General features: G+C 45.1%; 1 protein-coding gene across 11 annotated transcripts in view; it reads left to right on the forward strand.

Moving 5' to 3' along the window:
* The window catches only part of CHL1 (cell adhesion molecule L1 like), a 140,078-nt gene that overhangs the window by 63,744 nt on the left and 59,878 nt on the right, over positions 1-16,456 (forward strand). Inside the window, exon 3 of one of the 11 annotated variants that reach the window (XM_074602218.1) lies at positions 12,255-12,467. The exons of the other annotated variants lie outside the window; for them this stretch is intronic. The gene's annotated coding sequence lies outside the window, so the exon portion shown is untranslated. The remainder of the gene's footprint in view (positions 1-12,254; positions 12,468-16,456) is intronic. 11 annotated transcript variants of the gene reach the window in all.

Genomic DNA, 16,456 nt, shown 5'->3' on the forward strand with positions numbered 1-16,456 from the left:
CTGATCTCTTCAAAGCCTGGAGCAAAGGTAGTGCCAGCTCACTGATGGAATTCAAAGCCGCCTTCCTGACTATTCGTTGTGAAATTGCTGCTGAGCGGCTTTCCAATTATGCTGGCTAGCCCCGCAGTACAGGCGTGTGTTTGAGCTCGATATTCCAGGGTGTATGCTTCACCTTCGGCTATTTTCCAGACTGCTGACCTGTCACGTTACGCAGGCGTTGGGTTAGGCTCAGCCTGCTTTGCGCTGGGACACGTTCTGCAACGTCGGTCCTGTCTATACAGCAATACGTTAAGGCTAAAAAGCAGACGAGCTTCACTGTGTGCCCATCTGGATGTTTTTACGGAGTCCTGTCTTGTCCCTTTCGAGAGGGAGAAGCGGTGCTAGAGATAACAGCCAGCTCCTGGGACATCTCCTCCTGCCCCAGTGCTGATTTTGCAGCTGGTGAGAGCCGCTCCCGAACGTTTGAGATGCCCAAACTTGTCCTGGATTATAGAGGCTTAAAGTATTTGTTGAGAACACTGATTTCTTTGAGTGTGAAAGTGGTATTCCTCATGCCCAACAAGTCCTCGTGAGCCCATTTAAGCATTAAATGAGTTGAGAACCAAAATGACTTTCACTCTAATAAACCAAAAGTTGCAAAATTGGAAAGGCTGTTGCAAAAGAAAAGCAGACAAAGTTAGGAAACAGAAACTTGCCATTTACCTGGGGCAGGTTAGTGGCTGCCAAAGGTGTGACCTTCAAATGAGAAAAATTGTTTGTCTTTACTTTGGTGCTTCCAGCCTGATAGAGCTCAGATTTTGGTGAAGACTATCAGAGGTGGGAGATTTCGCTCTTTATTTTATTCCTTTTTTTTTTTTTTTTTTCCATTTTCTGGCCACTCCTAAATGTAAGAGGCATTTTATAATAGCTCTCAGGCTCTCCCTGGTTTCTCTACTGATTTAAGGACTTGTGTGTGTTGTCAATTCGCCTTTACCTGCCTGGTGCCCAGGAGAGCGCTAAGGAACTTGGGTTTTCTGGCAAATGGATCCGAGGTAAGCAGAGGGACTTGGGATACTGCCCTTTTCTGTTCCTCTTAGGAAACATGATGAATTGCAGTTATCTGGTAACATTTTATAAACCCTATAAATCATATTAATAAATCCCCCCAAGAAAGGTTTTCCTGAGACAGGTAACAGAGCATCCCCAACCCCAGCCCTGCTTTGCTTTACTAGTTGCTTCTGGTAACTGGAAAAACAGAAGGCGATCTGGTGCACATGAGTGGAATTTGATAGGTTTCCCATAGAAACAGAAGATCAGATATTTTTTTTTGCCGGTGAAGGTGATGTCAGTCAGGAGCATCTATGCTGACCTCGAAGGATACAGTCTGGTGTCGATCAGAGTCGGTGAGGGCTGAGTCCTCTTGTGCCGGTGTACCGATGCAGCTGAATAGCTTGTACAGTCTTGTCTGTCTTAATATTTCTCATTTATACAGAGAGAAATAAAATTTGCTTGCTGCTATTAGTCTTTCTTTTTGAAATAAATCCCCGCGGTGTCTCTCAGCTTGGTGAGTTCAGGCAGGTTTGAAATACTCCGTCGAATGAAGAATTCGCTGCTGCGCTCTGCCTCGGTGAGCTGCTTTTCTCCCCTCTCCCCACAGACTGTTGTCGTGGGAGCACTGATTCCCTGCTCGGTGCTTTGAGACCCGGTTTCTCTTTCATTTCTTCCCCGGTGAGTTACTGCTCCAGCCTCACAGCTTCTGCTGGGCTCCCACCCCTCGCTCATCTGCATTCCCAGCTTTTATGACAGTATCAGCCCTCTCACAGGATCTCTTCACTCCCTCATCTACATCTAATGGCAGCTGTACCAGCCTTGCTGGTGTCTGGTCTAATTTCCTCTCGCTGCCTCTTTTTTTTTTTTTTTCCTGAAACCTTTCTCTCTCCGTCTCCTTCTCACACCTGCGCGGGGTCCTGCGCTGCTCTGTGCGGCTCCACGGCGCTTCTCCCCGCCAGCCTCATCCCTTGCTGCCTTCTCATTCCCGCACAGGGGGGTACCACAAGGGCCTGTGTGCCCACTGTTGAAACATCTTGGCTCAAAAAACATTTTATTTCATATTTTTCCTTTACCTTTTCTACCTCCATTGCCAAACTGGGTCTAATGGGTAGGGATTTTTTCATACTAAGTTGGCTCTGTTTTTTCCGGCATGGAAATAGGTGGGAATCGTATCACTCTCTGCAACCACCTGAAAGGAGGGTGTAGCAAGGTGGGTGTAGGTCTCTTCTCCCAAGTAACAGGTGACAGGACAGGACGAAAAGGCCTCAAGTTGCACCGGGGGAGGTTTAGGATGGATATTAGGAAAAATTTTTACACAGAAAGGGTTATTAAGCATTGGAACTGGCTGCCCAGGGAAGTGGTTGAGGCACCGTCCCTGGAGGTATTTAAAAGACGGGTAGACACAGTGCTCAGAGATATGGTTTAGAGAGGGTTTTTATGAGTTAAGCTGATGGTTGGACTAGATGATCTGGAAGGTCGCTTCCAACCTAGGTGATTCTACAATTCCATGCTTAGACCAGGTATAGGTGAGTCAAGACACACATCTGCTTTGTGAGGCATCAGTAGGAAAGCAGTTTTTCCCCAAGCAACTCGAGCCTTTACTGGTATTTGGTCGACTCAGTTGCCTTTAATGCTCCCAGTTGCCTTTCATGCTATTCCCAGGGTTACCTGCTGGGAGCAACGCAGTGAACAGTTTTGTTAGCGCATCTGGTAAGGCAAACCCAATGCCTCGCTGGTCCTGGCTGGGAAATACCAAAAAGCATCACAGAGGCATTGGTATACCCGGCTGCTGACTAGGAAGAAATTCTAAGACAAAGAAATTTCTAAGAAACTTGCTTGAAATCAGTATTTCTCAAGAATTCTCTTATTCACATTGTGATACTCATCATCATTTCCATCCTCTTATCGAAACCTTAGTATGTGTTGTGGTATCATTTACCTGATCTGCTTTTCGGTTATTGGTGGGAGAGAAGGGAAAAAAAGTAATCACTTTATGAAGTACTCTGCCAATTTACCATGCCAGAAAAGAGATATGCCGCAGTTATTACTAAAGTCTAATTATGTAAATGACATAATTTAATAACGATTATTAAATCCCAGCAAGTTTTGTTTCTTTTGCTTATTGTTGATGGTTGTCCTTGATAGCGAATGTCAGGGTGCATGTCATAAAATTAATTTTTGTGGAGACATCACATCATTATGGGGGGCTTGGAGCGCAAGAGGCCGTGCAGGCGACGGCGGAGGCTGCTCAGCAGACCTGTTATCTTTGCAAGAACAAACGTGGTCCACAAGGATAGCAGGGAGGGGAGAGAAAACTCGCACAGCAGCAAATATTTAATTAAAAGAGCTGCTCAGGCCGACTAGCCGTGGCAGCAGCTGCTTAAACAGAGATCTGTCCTTTAAATAACTTCAGCTAAATAAAAGGAGAAAAAGGAGAGTGGAGGGAAAAGCTCAAAGGGCACGTGCTGTAATTGCAGGAGAGGTTTTCATTTTTACATTGCAGTGTCTCTAGTAGCTATTAGCTCCTTCTCTGCCTGTTTGGAAAACCAGGATGCTTCGAGCTCTGGGAGTTTTACACAGTTGCAAAAAAGCAGAGAGGGGAGCATCAAGGAAGTCAACACATCACCTGCCAGCTCCTGCTTACCTGTATTTCAGATGTACGAGGTCTAATGAGGAAGGCTCCCATTGGCTTTTCTGCAACCTAGAATAAAGCAGAATTTGGTAGGTACAGGACTGGTTCTCTTCTAGTATTCACTGACTAAATTATAGATAAACCTGTGGCTCCCCCCTGCAGCAGGTTTGGCCTCAGCGCTCGTGCCGGGGAACTGCCCCGGCTGTGGGCAGTTTTCTGCAGTTAATATCGGTCTCTGTGTGAGTTCCTTTTGCGCCTTCTTGATCTGTCACCCTGTGACCCGGACCTCTAAAGGATTCACGCTATTCATTTAACGTGAAATATCATTTATAACAATATAGTCACATTTTCCAGGTGATACCTGAGAGCATCCATCAGGCTTCCAGATGCAGTTCAGCTATATAATAAATGATGTTGTTTGCCCCAAGGGGATAAACCTAATGGACGTGCCAATTGTGTCAGACAAGCAAAAAGAGCGTGGGGTGTCTGTGCATTTGTATGTGTTGGGGAGAGCTGTTTGAAATGCTGGGATCTGTAAGGAGTGAAGCCATGCAGCTTGTCTTTCCCATGCTCTGGGGACCTTTGTAGACTCGCAGCTCATGCACGGGAGCATGAAGAACAGCAGAAGTTAAGTCAGAGATATTTGAGAGTAAAGTGTATGAAAGGTACTGTGCAGTTCTTGTCTTTTTAATAACTGACTCCTCCCTGTGGTTTGCCTAGCCATTTTCTGGTTAGTCTTTCTAAGGTGCAGAATCAGTTATGTGAGGTAACGATTAGGGGGCAATAAAGTGGATCTATCCACATGATGCGATACAAATGAGATAAAAAACTGATACGACCAACAGTATTTGCAATCTCTTCTTTTTTTTCTTTTTTTTTTCTGAAGAAAAAGGTAGAACAACACACGTGATGCTATAGGAGCTCTGTACGAAGTGTGTAATACAGTTTTCATCTGTGTGACATGGAGAGCGCTTTTTCCCAACGTGCATGTAATTGATTAGTACGAGACGTCTGCGGACGGGCTGGCGAGCAAAAGTCACACTTGTTCTGAAGAACGTCGTGTTATGGGCAGAATGGATAATGAAGATCACGGTTCTGCGTGTTTGACATTTAACATTAGGATTCTTCTTACAGTTTTATGTATCTTCAGCAGATTTTAATTGTTCAAGCAGAATTTTCCACTCCTAGTGTACTTCTAATTTAATTTTATTTACTTTAATTTCCAGCAAGGTGGAGTTCAGGTTCTTCCAAAACTGGGATAGGGGAAAATATGGTGTGTTTGTGCCCAGCACATCATGGGGAACTTGTGACAGCTGCAGCTTTTGCACCAGGGACTTAATATCTGGTGGTGTAGTTTAGATGCCTGTGTTCTACTGTTCCCATGGAAAGAAAAACACTGAAAGTAAAGAGAAGGGAAAAGCAGTGATGTAATTACTTGTGTACTCAGTGGGGACTACACCCGGCTTGTTTCTAAACCACACTTCTGGCTGGTCGTGGGAGATACTTTACCAAACTTCCACCAGTTCACTGAGGGAACGGACTTAGTTTTGTCCAAACTCCTTCAATACTCTTTTCTCCCGGTACTTAGTAAATATGTGAGTAATCTTATGTTTTCCAAGGCTTTTAGACTGTCTGGACAGTGTGTGTGCTGCGTGTTTTGCTGCCTTGTTATTCTCTGCTCAGGCACCTGGTTGGAGTCAAATTGTATCTCTAAAGATCAACTGTTCCTTAAAACACGGCTTGTGCATATGCGATCTGTCTAACCAAATATCTTCTGCGGGATCACCTGAAAATACTGCAGTCACAGACAACTGCTTTTCTGCATCTTGCCAGTAGTGAAAGGATGATGAACATGGATCCACGGGAGAGAGAAACAGAATTATGAAGTCTTTTCTTTAACAGCTACAGTAGATATATTCAATATATTGTCAGCTAACCGTCTTCGGTTTCTTTGATTGAAGTTTTGATTCAGTGCTCTGAAAAAAGGCATTAATGGAGAGACGCAACTGTTGCAGCTAAAAAATCATCGGGATCTGGAGTGTTTTGAATGACGCTTTCCTTTTACAATAGTAAAACTACGTGGGTGAGTGCAGAAAAACTGCTGCACGTCCTCAGAAATAGCCTTCACCTTATCAACAACACAGTTGCCCTGAAAGCCTGGGTCCAAAAAGTTTCCATTAACACAAGCTATTGAAACAAAACGATGACTAGATAAATTGTAGCCTAACGCTACTTTAGAAGAATGTCTCAGGCACTTCCATTAAGTTGATAAACTCTTCTCCTTCCTGGACATCCCAGCCAAAAACTTGTCCCATCAGTTTCTCATATGCCTCCGCTGGCATAGCAGCTCCCAGAGAATATGGGTGAAACAAGAGGGTCTCTCATATGTGCGACGGGCTTTGGCATGTGTATTTTTCTTTAAGCTTAGTGTTTATTTTTTAGCTGTAAAGTTGTTCTTGGGGAAAAAAGGAAATTACTGTAGACTCCAGCATCTAAGGTAAACACAGGGAAAGTAGGAAATGCAGAATCAGGATCCATTCCTCTTATGCTACAATGTTTGCCCTAGCGATTAGACTTCCCAGTGCATAAACTGGGCCAGATCCTGCATTTATTTCCCTAAGTAAATTCTTCTGGTACTTCTTCCTTGGTGGACTGCAAATCTCACTTGTAAGCGTGGATCATCCTCTTGTAGCAGCAAACCCAAACTGAGATTTGACCCGCTGCCTTGGGAGGAGGCGACCCCTGTCCAGGCAGGACGTGCCAGGATTTCAGAATTTGTCCTGCAGTGACATAGGTGGTGTTTAACTTGTATCTTTAAATGCTTTCATGCAGTGTCTGTGGTTAAATCATTACATTTCACTTCCATTTCTTTTTTTTTTTTTTTTTTTTTTTTTTTTTTTTTTTTAAGTAATCCCTTGTATCTCTGGTAACGTGAAAAATGTTGGAAGCTTAATGGCCTTGACTTATCAGGGAAAGCAAGCGCTGTGAGATCCTCCACGAAGCTGGAAGAGCTAATCTCTTTTATTACGCAGAAGGAGGAAAAAATCAGAGGAAGGCAGAAAGTACATGAGATTGCTTGCCGTGAAACTCTCCCTTGTCATGAGTCAGTGACTGCAATTTAAATTAGAAACACACAGCATCCCTATGACTTTCACTGTCTTGTAGCGTTATTGCACTGACATACAAGAATAACATTGATACAGAAGGAGATTTGCTTCAGTTTTGATGTTAGTTTTTCTTTGGTTTTAAGATTTCATGTGTGAAGCCTGCCAGGATTTTCCTCTTGGGATCCTGGGAATATGCTGAGCCTCCCCTGAGTCCAGGAGGGAGAGAAATACTGTGATTGTGCATCACGCATGGCACGGATGAAGCAGTGGGCCCAGATTTAGGGGTTTTGATATTTGACAGTATTTGCCAGCGGTGTACACTGTGAATGAGTTCAACTGTCTGGGATGCATCAGGAAAAAAATTATCCCCAATGGGTCAAGTGGGAATAATAGCTGTTTTCTGCTGTTTATACAGGTAATTCATTTGCAATTAAATACCATCTTTTCTTTTGTATTTATTTTTCTTTCCCCTGTTCATGTTGTCACTTTGCTACTAGCACAGGGTACTCTCCAGTAGACACAAATCCATGCTGTGAAAATCACTAAAGCCAAGTGGAACCCTTGTTGCTCTGCGGTGGTTTCTCTTGTTGTCGGATGATTTTCCTGGCATGGGAATTGCTCCCGTACCGCGAGCACACCCTGCTCTCCAGTGGAGCCCATTAGGTGCTGGGTGCTTTAAATCTTTCCCCCCTCCACTACTATCTGATGGATGGCAGCGTTTCCCCCACAGCAGACTTTCGAGGAGCCCGTGCGTACATGTTTGGGAGGGGGAAATGCTGTTTTCACTGAGCTTTATGCTGAATGAACAATCTCATTAGGCTCCCGGCCCGCGAGGAGCTCTGCCTGGCACGTCCCCTGCCCACATTTCCAATTCAATGGGGCTCTGCCTGGCTTTGTGGCTGCCGAACGATGTGCTGCGGAGCGGGAGCTGCACTGGCTAAAACTAACTGTGGCATGAGCTGAGGCTCAAGATTGGCTTTCAAGGGGAGGCAGGATTTCTCCTAGGAGGTGTTGCTTTACTAGGACACGTTTGTTTGTTGTTATTAACATGAGAAAGCTCCTGATTTTGCTATTATTTTGTGCTTTGAAAGAGGGAGAATGAGTGTACGAAAGAAGAAAGCGCCTTTGCTGCAAGTTCATTTTGAAATTCCGGAGAATTTGCACTGCCGCCGTTGGAGGAGGCTGTCATTAGCAGTCTCATCAGAAAACAAACTGCAACCTGCTTTTATTTCCTTTGTGCCTGGCTGACACGCCGTCATTCCCAGTCATCCAGCCCAGTTGCTACTGTACTTTGTTTTATGCTTCATGCTTGACCTATGAGCTGAAATGCTAATCACTGATGAAATTTTCAATTAATATAAAACTAGTTTCAGCCAGAAGTGTGGTTACCTCATTTAGGAAGATGTAGTATCTCAAGGAAATATATAATGGCAAAAGCCTCAGATGATAGTTTAATTTTTAACGGGCTGGGGTGCTTTCAGATGTATCCACAAAGCTCAAATCTGTGCCTTTGCGTTACCAGCAAGGGGGAGTGATTGTCACTGCGTATCTGTAGGTCTGTGAAAAAGCCACACTCACAACATTCCTCCACCACAGCATTATCACCTTGTGCTGGAATAATTTCTCTAGTGTCATGGGTTAACAAAAAATGAATGAGTGTGTGGCCATACCTTTAAGATACACGTGGGGGGATTAGATTGCTCTTACATCTGTAAATGTGCATATGTATAAAGCCAGGACTTGTGACTTGTACAAATGTTATGCAAAGCGCGCTTTATAGTGCAATGAAGAAATATAACCTAAAATTTCATCATGGTATTTTAAATTCAACTTAAATACCTTAGCAACTGGCTAATTAAATAATTGTAGATTTCTCAGAAGTCTGCAAAACATTTACACAAGCAATTTGTGCTGCAGGATGTGGTGTATATAGAGCTCAAATCGTGATTTTCCCCAGAAAGAGAGAATGCTGCCACAGTAGAACTGGAAGAAGGCTAGAAGAAGATGAATGTAAAGATAAGTACTGGCTTCCCACTCGAGGAAAGTCTAAGTTTGTGTCACAGGCCTAAACTCATGTGTTACATGAGCTGCTGTGGTGGCCCAGCGCTCCCACTGCTCAAGGTTGCTGCCCAGTTGACCCAGTCCAAAAGTGAACTGGGGAAAGAACAATTCTATACACAGCGAGGGCGCCCAGAGAAGGAGGACTAAACTGGGCAGCTAAGTTACCCCAGCACAGGTGAATGCTCTGGTGAAGCTGGTGCTCTGCGGGGTTCAGTCTGGCAATGGGATTGCAAAGAGGGGGTGCAGGGAATTGCACGATCGCAAGGGATGCAGAGGGGAGGACCTGTAGAGAGTTGGGAAGAGCCAGTGGGATTATTAAGCAGCCATTTAACACTGTACATATGGAGTGACTCGTTATCTCAGGTGATGGAGGTCAAAGTATATTATCAATTAAGAAAAAAGAAAAAGGCACTTAAATTTGTGGAAGAAAGACCCATTAGTCGTTATTATGGTTGGATGCAGCATCTTTAAAGGGAACTTTAAAGGTCCCTTCCGACCCAACATGCTATGATCTGGCCCAGAAAGTCCCCAGGCAGCTACAGGGGGTGGGGAGGGTGAGTGTACCAGGAGAGGACCCTTCTGCGCTCCCTCTGCTGCTTGTCTGTGTCTGCCCCGTCAGGAGGGCTGACCTACAGCGACTGCGGTGTGACCTGGTGTCCCACTCGTTGTTAAGCACTGTTGTTCTCCTTAAATCAATAGGTGTTTGTATTTATTCACATACTTAAGAACATCCATAACAGTGGAATTTGGCTGCAGGGTATTCAGGTTTATGTGCTCCTAATGGTAGGAATAACCACATCGATGGTGATCTCAATTTACTTGTAAGTGCCGTGTCAATAAAGCTATAACTAAAGTTTAATGACGTATTCATCATAAACGATGTACCGTTCACAGTTAACATTTATTCCTTTGGTTATGAAAAAGCTGAACCAGGTATTGATTTCCACGCTGGATTTTCTTTTCAGTCTTTATTACGGGAGCTGCTCAGAGGCATTTTGAGCTTAGAGCAGAGCTGACCTGGTGGGACTGGCAAACCTGATCTCCTGGCCGCCTTTGCAGGGCTTCTACTTTTTGAGTAGGTTTCCATTACAGATATCCATAGCTTGCAAAAGTGAACTTTGTTTTCAGGAGTTGTGTAATTTGTATTGAGTTGGTGGCTTTGTCAAACGTTCCAGGTCTTAAGCTTGCTCACACAAATTTTCACAGGACGCAAATGCAAAAATGGGGAGTTTTCATTTAAGATTGCTTGACTTTAAGTCAAGTGCAGTTAAGATTGCTTGACTTAAAGTCTAAGTCAAGTGCAGTTAACATTAGATGGGTTGAGCAAATAGACCAAAATGGGTCCTGATGAATTATTTATTAAGTTTAAATACCATGCGTTTCCAGAAACATTGCTCAGTCGCACACTGTGTTTAAAAACCAATCCCTTACTGATGTGAAAGGAGCCACCCAATGGAGCATGGCGGAAGGTGTAAGAAAAAAAAAAAGTAAAAAAATCATTTAGATAATCTAGTTTGTATGAATCATATTGGTGAAATGACAGTAGGGAATCCATTTATTTATTTTTTCAGGAAAACCTGAAGACCTCACATATTTTGGCAGCAAGCACCTCTAGATCCTAGGAAGGAGGTTCACATTGGCAAAGGTCAGCAGACAGAGACCAACAAGCAGATCATTTGTACTGATTAGAAACCGCATTTCTTCAGTTTTCAGTCATCGTGTGCAGGAAAGACTTGCAAGGCTTTAAGAAATATGGTCCTTGTGCTCTATGATTTAGTAGTACAGCGCTTCAGCTCCTAGATGCACGAAACAAATCAAATCAAATCTGTCAGGTGCTGTGCCATTATATGGGCAGAGTGATGACCAAGACAAACCGTTAACCATTTATAGGTAGCTTTTAAATGATTTGAGAGCGCAGGGTGCAATCTGCTGAGACTTAAGGGGGGACTGAATTTCAGGATTTTGTTGGGAACAGCTGGGCATAGATAGGGAGTATTTGCAAAAATGGATGGCTGGTGCCGGCTGCCTTCTCCGCGGGGTCAGGGAGATGCTCGTACGCCTTTCCAGCTTCCGCTCAGCTCAGGGTGGATCTCAGAGAGAAATGGCATGAATTGAGTCCCCACACAAGCAGCACAAACATTGAACTGAGACGTCGGTCACAGCCGGGCGAGAGCAGAGCCCCGGCTCGGGGACAGGCACCAGCCGTCGCCCGTCTGTGTGTGTGGGGACGTGGCCTGCCCGCCCCGTCTGCGGCTTCTCTTCCACAAAAACCAGGACCTGACAAGCTGGGCTCCCCAAATCCCTACTTATTTCTTAAAGGCCTTGTCCCAGGGAAACTAATTCTAATACTTACACTGTTTATTGACTGGAACGTTTTACTGCTGCTTGTGCTGCAGTAAAACATTTCATGGCCATGTGTGCTTATTTCTTTGTTATTTATATTCATTCTATCACATATTTAGAGCTTTTTTGTGGTTTAAGAAACTGAAAGGCTGGTGGATTACAAAATTGTGAAGGCATAATAGTTGCAGTCATATTTGAAACGCATGGGTTTTGTGAAATAGTGTAGAAGTTGTTTACCTGCACTGAAAACTTCCACTTTACGTGTGCTGTCCAATGACGCTTATGAAGTCCTTGGCAAGATAAATAATACATAGACTTCTCTCACTAAACCTCCTGAGAGCGGAACTGTGTCTTAAAAAAAAAAAAAAATAATTCATGCCTATGTGCTAACAGGCTATTTAGAGATATTTTGCCACGGAAGGAAGAACATCACACTGATTTGGCTGATTATTTTAATCACCTCCAGCATATGCATCATGGGCTGCTTTTCTGGGAACTGACAACATCCAAAAATAGGTGGTTGGGACAGAGTCAAGTGAAGGTTATCTTCTCCCTGGTACTAACGCTGGGATGTCAAAAAGCTTTTAGGGGAAAAGCTATGTGTAACATTGACACCTGAAGTAAAACAATGGGTCTTTATGAATATTCCTTCTCATCTTTTCCAAACACTTGAGTGACTCGGCATGTGGGGATTTTTCAGGGCGGGGAAAAAAAAAAAAAGAACAGACCTGTGGCTGTGTAAATACTGCAGCTGTAGCACTGCATTTAAGGCTTCACCAGCATACATCTCAACCTTTCTTAGCTAATTAGTGAAGTAGGAGGTATTACTACCTACTGCATGGAAAAGCGCAAAGGGGATTAATCCTGCATGCTCCCCGGGGCTCAGCCTGTGTCCCAGGGGACTGTGTCCCCTCTTCTGGAAGCTGCTGGGGACTCATTTGTCCCACACTAAACATATTTCCTCGCCTCACGTGTTTTTTGTCACTGGTTGGCTGGAAATGTTCTGCAGTGGTGGGGAGGACTGGGAGTGGAGGCTCCCTGGGGTGAAGACGCTTTCTGTGTAGAAGTCCTTGTCATTACAGGTGTCACCTACAGCATCCCCTGAACCCAGTGAGCATGGAAACAGGCAGGTGGAGCATCCCTGCTGCCCTCCACTCTCAATTTCTTCAGCGCCCGAGCTGATGGGTCCAGGCTGTGAACTGTGGAGGGGTGGAGGTGGAGGCATCGGTTCTGGAGCACGGCTGCTCACCAAGTCGAATCCTGACGTGGGCAGACGCGATGCGCGACTGTCAGCGGTGGGTAAAACCCAGCCATCGCCCTCAGCTGGGCAGGGACTGACTATGTTTTGGGGTAGGAGACATTTTGACTGTGGATAGGATTTTTTTTCTTCTTCAGTGATTGTAATCGAGAAAGAGTGAGAGTACTTAATTAAGCTCCCATGCTATATAGTCACTTCACTTGCAACATATGGTATAATTAAATAACCAAATTTTTATTTCTCATACCAGGAAGCAATTTTTTTCCAGAGTTTTGTTCTGTTATTCTGTAACTAGGGCCACCCCGAAGGCTGTAATTTCTAATTACCAATGGCTTTTATTTAACAATCTTGTAATGTATATGTCACTGAGAAATTAAATCTGATTCTAGCTAATGAAAAGGTCAGCTCAGAAATGTACCAGTATTAAGCTGTGGGAATCCAGTACTTTCATGAATATTTGTGCTGTACAGGACTTATACAGGGACCAAATCTTACATATTTTAAGAGGGAACCAAATAGCTGAGACTGATGCCATATTTAGTAGCGCAGTGTAATTTCTCTTGGAAGCAGTAGACCAGTAATCTGGGAATTTTGGCTATCATCCTGCTACTATTTATGAGCAATTTTAATGTAGTAATTACATGCAGGGAAAATTGTTCACGAGGTTTATGAGATAAATGGAAATTTAATTTTTTTTTCCTTGTTTATTTGTCCAGTATTTTTATTACACACTTCTGGAAGCAATGGTATACAATAAAAGAATCTGGAACTGCATCGCTCCTTAGAAATACTGATATTTTGAAAGGTTTGCTCACTGTAAGTTAAGGGCAGCTCATTAAACAAACAAATGAGCTGTCCTTAGAGCAATCAGTATTTACTATTAACTGAACAGCACAGTAAATAATGAATTGCAGGTAAGGAACTACAGATAAGTATTTGTGGTGAATTCAAATTACTTGACTTAAGCCTGAGGCGGAGAAAAGGGAAGATAAAGATAGAAACGGAGGGAGGAGGGGGAGAAAGAAAAAGGACAAGGAGGTTTCATAAATGCAACATTGGTCATAGCATACATGTTCATTCATCAGGCCGAGGAGAGGTTTTCTTCACTAATCTTTTGCCCCCCTCCGCGGTGCAAGGGATGCTGCATCTGACTCCTGGGGAGAACAAAGGAGAATGTGGGATTCCTGGGGAAAAAAAGCAGGAAAACCAGCAAGCTGTGGGCCTGATCCGGCACGCTGGCTTGGGGAACAGAGCTGATGTTTTTACCAAGGTCAAGATTTTGCAAGTTGCTCTCTGGCGCTTACTAGACCCCAGGTGAACGTTGTGCTTTGGCACCAGCGAGACCGAAACCTGCCCGCAGCTGCCAAGTGCTTGCGCAGCTACCTCATTTATTTCTCCAAATTACTTCAGCAGTTAAACTGTTCATTTGCTAGGAACTGGCACAAGATGAGAAATTTGGGTTTGGGGTTTAATCATCGTAGGAGTGAAAGATCGCACTGCCTGAAGTTTGGGTGCGCAGCTGTGTTTAAGGCCGGGATGGATGGCGTGTCTGGAGGATGTCTGATATTGCTTATCTAGGAAGGGATTCAGGGTTGTTTGGGTGCTGGAGATGAGAGGGAAGGTGGGTGATTTAATCAGGGACAGCTGAGCTGTGGGCCTGAGGCTTGGTAGGACAGCCAAACGTGTGACAGCCATACGGAACGTCTAACGCTTGGCAGCCCTGTCTATACATCACCTTAAATAAGGTTAATCGCTTGACACAGGTCTCCTTGCAGGGAGGACGTATGTCTCGACCTGTTGGTCTGCTGAGGACTCTCACTGTCCAGAACAAGGCACGGAGGAGTGACCAGTGGAGTGGGGCACGTCGAGATGTGCGTTAAGCATTTGCCTTCCGTAATAACTGCTGTCGCAACCAGTGCAGCCGGGATAATGCCTCTGCTACTCCATTAGGCTTAATATATATCACATACGAGCAGGAGACTTATCCTGCTGGATGGTTATTGCTAGGTAAACACCTCTGCAAAGGTACTGTTGCTTAATTGGCCTCACCCCGGGACTGTACCTCGTGGAAACTGCCCCAGAGTCGAATGGCAGAGGTGAAATGCAGCCGCGGGGAGACTTCCAGGTGACCTTTGGAAGTATCCGATTGGTGTGGGCAAGCCCAGTGCCGTCAGTCCCCCTGTGCTCACTGCTTCCAAATGCTGGTGCTGTCGGCCCCCTGCATTAGTATTCAACACAGGGAAAAAGAGCGAGGCGCTAGACAGACCCACTAATTACAGCAGCCTGCAGAGGCAAGTCGTGCCGTGCCACATGATAAAGGATATCCTTTTTATTTAGTGCATTTCTTCTTTGCTCTATGTCACTTTATTAAAAAAAAAAAAAAGAAAAAAGAAAGTGTGAGCTAATGGGTTTTGTTAAGGAATCAAGCTGTTTTCCTGCTTTTTCTTGAATTGAATCTGAATCTATACAATGCTTTGTAACATTCATACAAAAAGAAACTTTCTGCTCCTCCCTCCCCGCCCTTAGCAAGCTGCACATCTCCTGTAATCTCAGCTCCTCTTCCTCCCGTTGGCATCCCGACAGGGGCTGCTCTGGTCCCCAGAGCTGTCAGCAGCTGGGGGAAGCAGAGGGCTTCGCTCCCACTAGTGCACCATCTGCAAGCGGCAACCCTGGTCAGATTTTTTATGAGCCTAAATTGCAATCGCGTAGCCAGAGGGTTTGCTGGCAGAGCATCTGTTTTACTGTCGATGACACAGATAGATCTGGAACTGAGCGTCTGCCGGGACTGGGTGAGGCGGGGCAGGAGAGCCCGGTCGTGCAGGGACAGGCCTTGTGTGGCCATCAGGTGGCTGCTGGTGGGGGCTGCCATGGTGCTGTGGGTTGTGTGTACCCCCCCACGCTGTGATACAGCCCAGATTTTATTGAACTGAGGTTTGGAAAGGTCTGTTGCTCATAAGTCAGAGCTGGGAGAAATCAAACTGAGGGAAATACCGACTGCCACAAAACAGAACTTACTGATGTTGCCTGATTTGCACCCAGACACAACCTGGGGGTGGCGGTTTGCCCAGTGCTATCCCACCTGTCCCCTCCAATGCCCTTCTGAACTGTCCCCCTCTGCGGAGCAAGGCACTAAGCAGATTAGTCAGCTTCTTCCATCAGCAAACGCTCGGTGCCTAAGATACTTATGAGACATCTGGTTTTTAGCCTCATTTCTAAACAAATGAGACTTATGTGATTATAGTGTCTGTCTCTTGTCCCCTCGTTGGCCAATTTCAATCTTCACCCTGGGATTTCGGTCTCAAAGATGTTAACTTCCAGAAAGCTTTCATGAACTGGTGACCGAGTGAAGAGACATTATCCCACTAATGCCTCTGGAGGAAGGGCCACAGCACAACCTGTTGCTCATCTCTGAGAGCTGATAGGAGAAGGAACGTGCTGGGAGGGAATCTCTGCTTTGTGCCTGTGTTTTGTAGAGGTCCGGCAAACCAACCATCAGGAGCAAACCATCGTGGACTGGCTGTGTGGGTTGGTCCTGTCTCTGCTCCAGCTGTGCTGGTCCAGGGCGAGCATCCCCAGCGTGCTGCCCGGCTCCCACCTCCTGCCTGTCCCCGCCATGCCAACTGCTTTCCCTGATCCCAAGATTGCTTTTCTGATCTGTGGATTAACCGGGTGGTATGTGCAAAGATACAAGTGCTGTGTGCAAGCCAGGCTTAGGCTGGAAATACGTTGCCATGGTGGTACAGCTCTGCTTGTGAACCCAGAGCTCGCCGGGCCATGTGGGGCTGGGCTGCTGGTGGGTTGGTCCTTACCTCCAGCATAGTAGCTTTGTCTTGAAAATTGCTCTTGCAAGTTATCTTGATCACTAAAGTCTAAATTCTCTTGAGACTGACACGAAGCCTATGTGTTAGGAGATGCACAGGTACAAAACATAGAATCATAGAATGGTTTGGGTTGGAAGGGACCTTAAAGACCACCCAGTGCCACCCCCTGCCCCGGGCAGGGACACCTCCCACCAGACCAGGTTGC

Source organism: Larus michahellis, chromosome 10 (genome assembly GCF_964199755.1).
Source record: "Larus michahellis chromosome 10, bLarMic1.1, whole genome shotgun sequence".
Lineage (NCBI taxonomy): Eukaryota > Metazoa > Chordata > Aves > Charadriiformes > Laridae > Larus > Larus michahellis.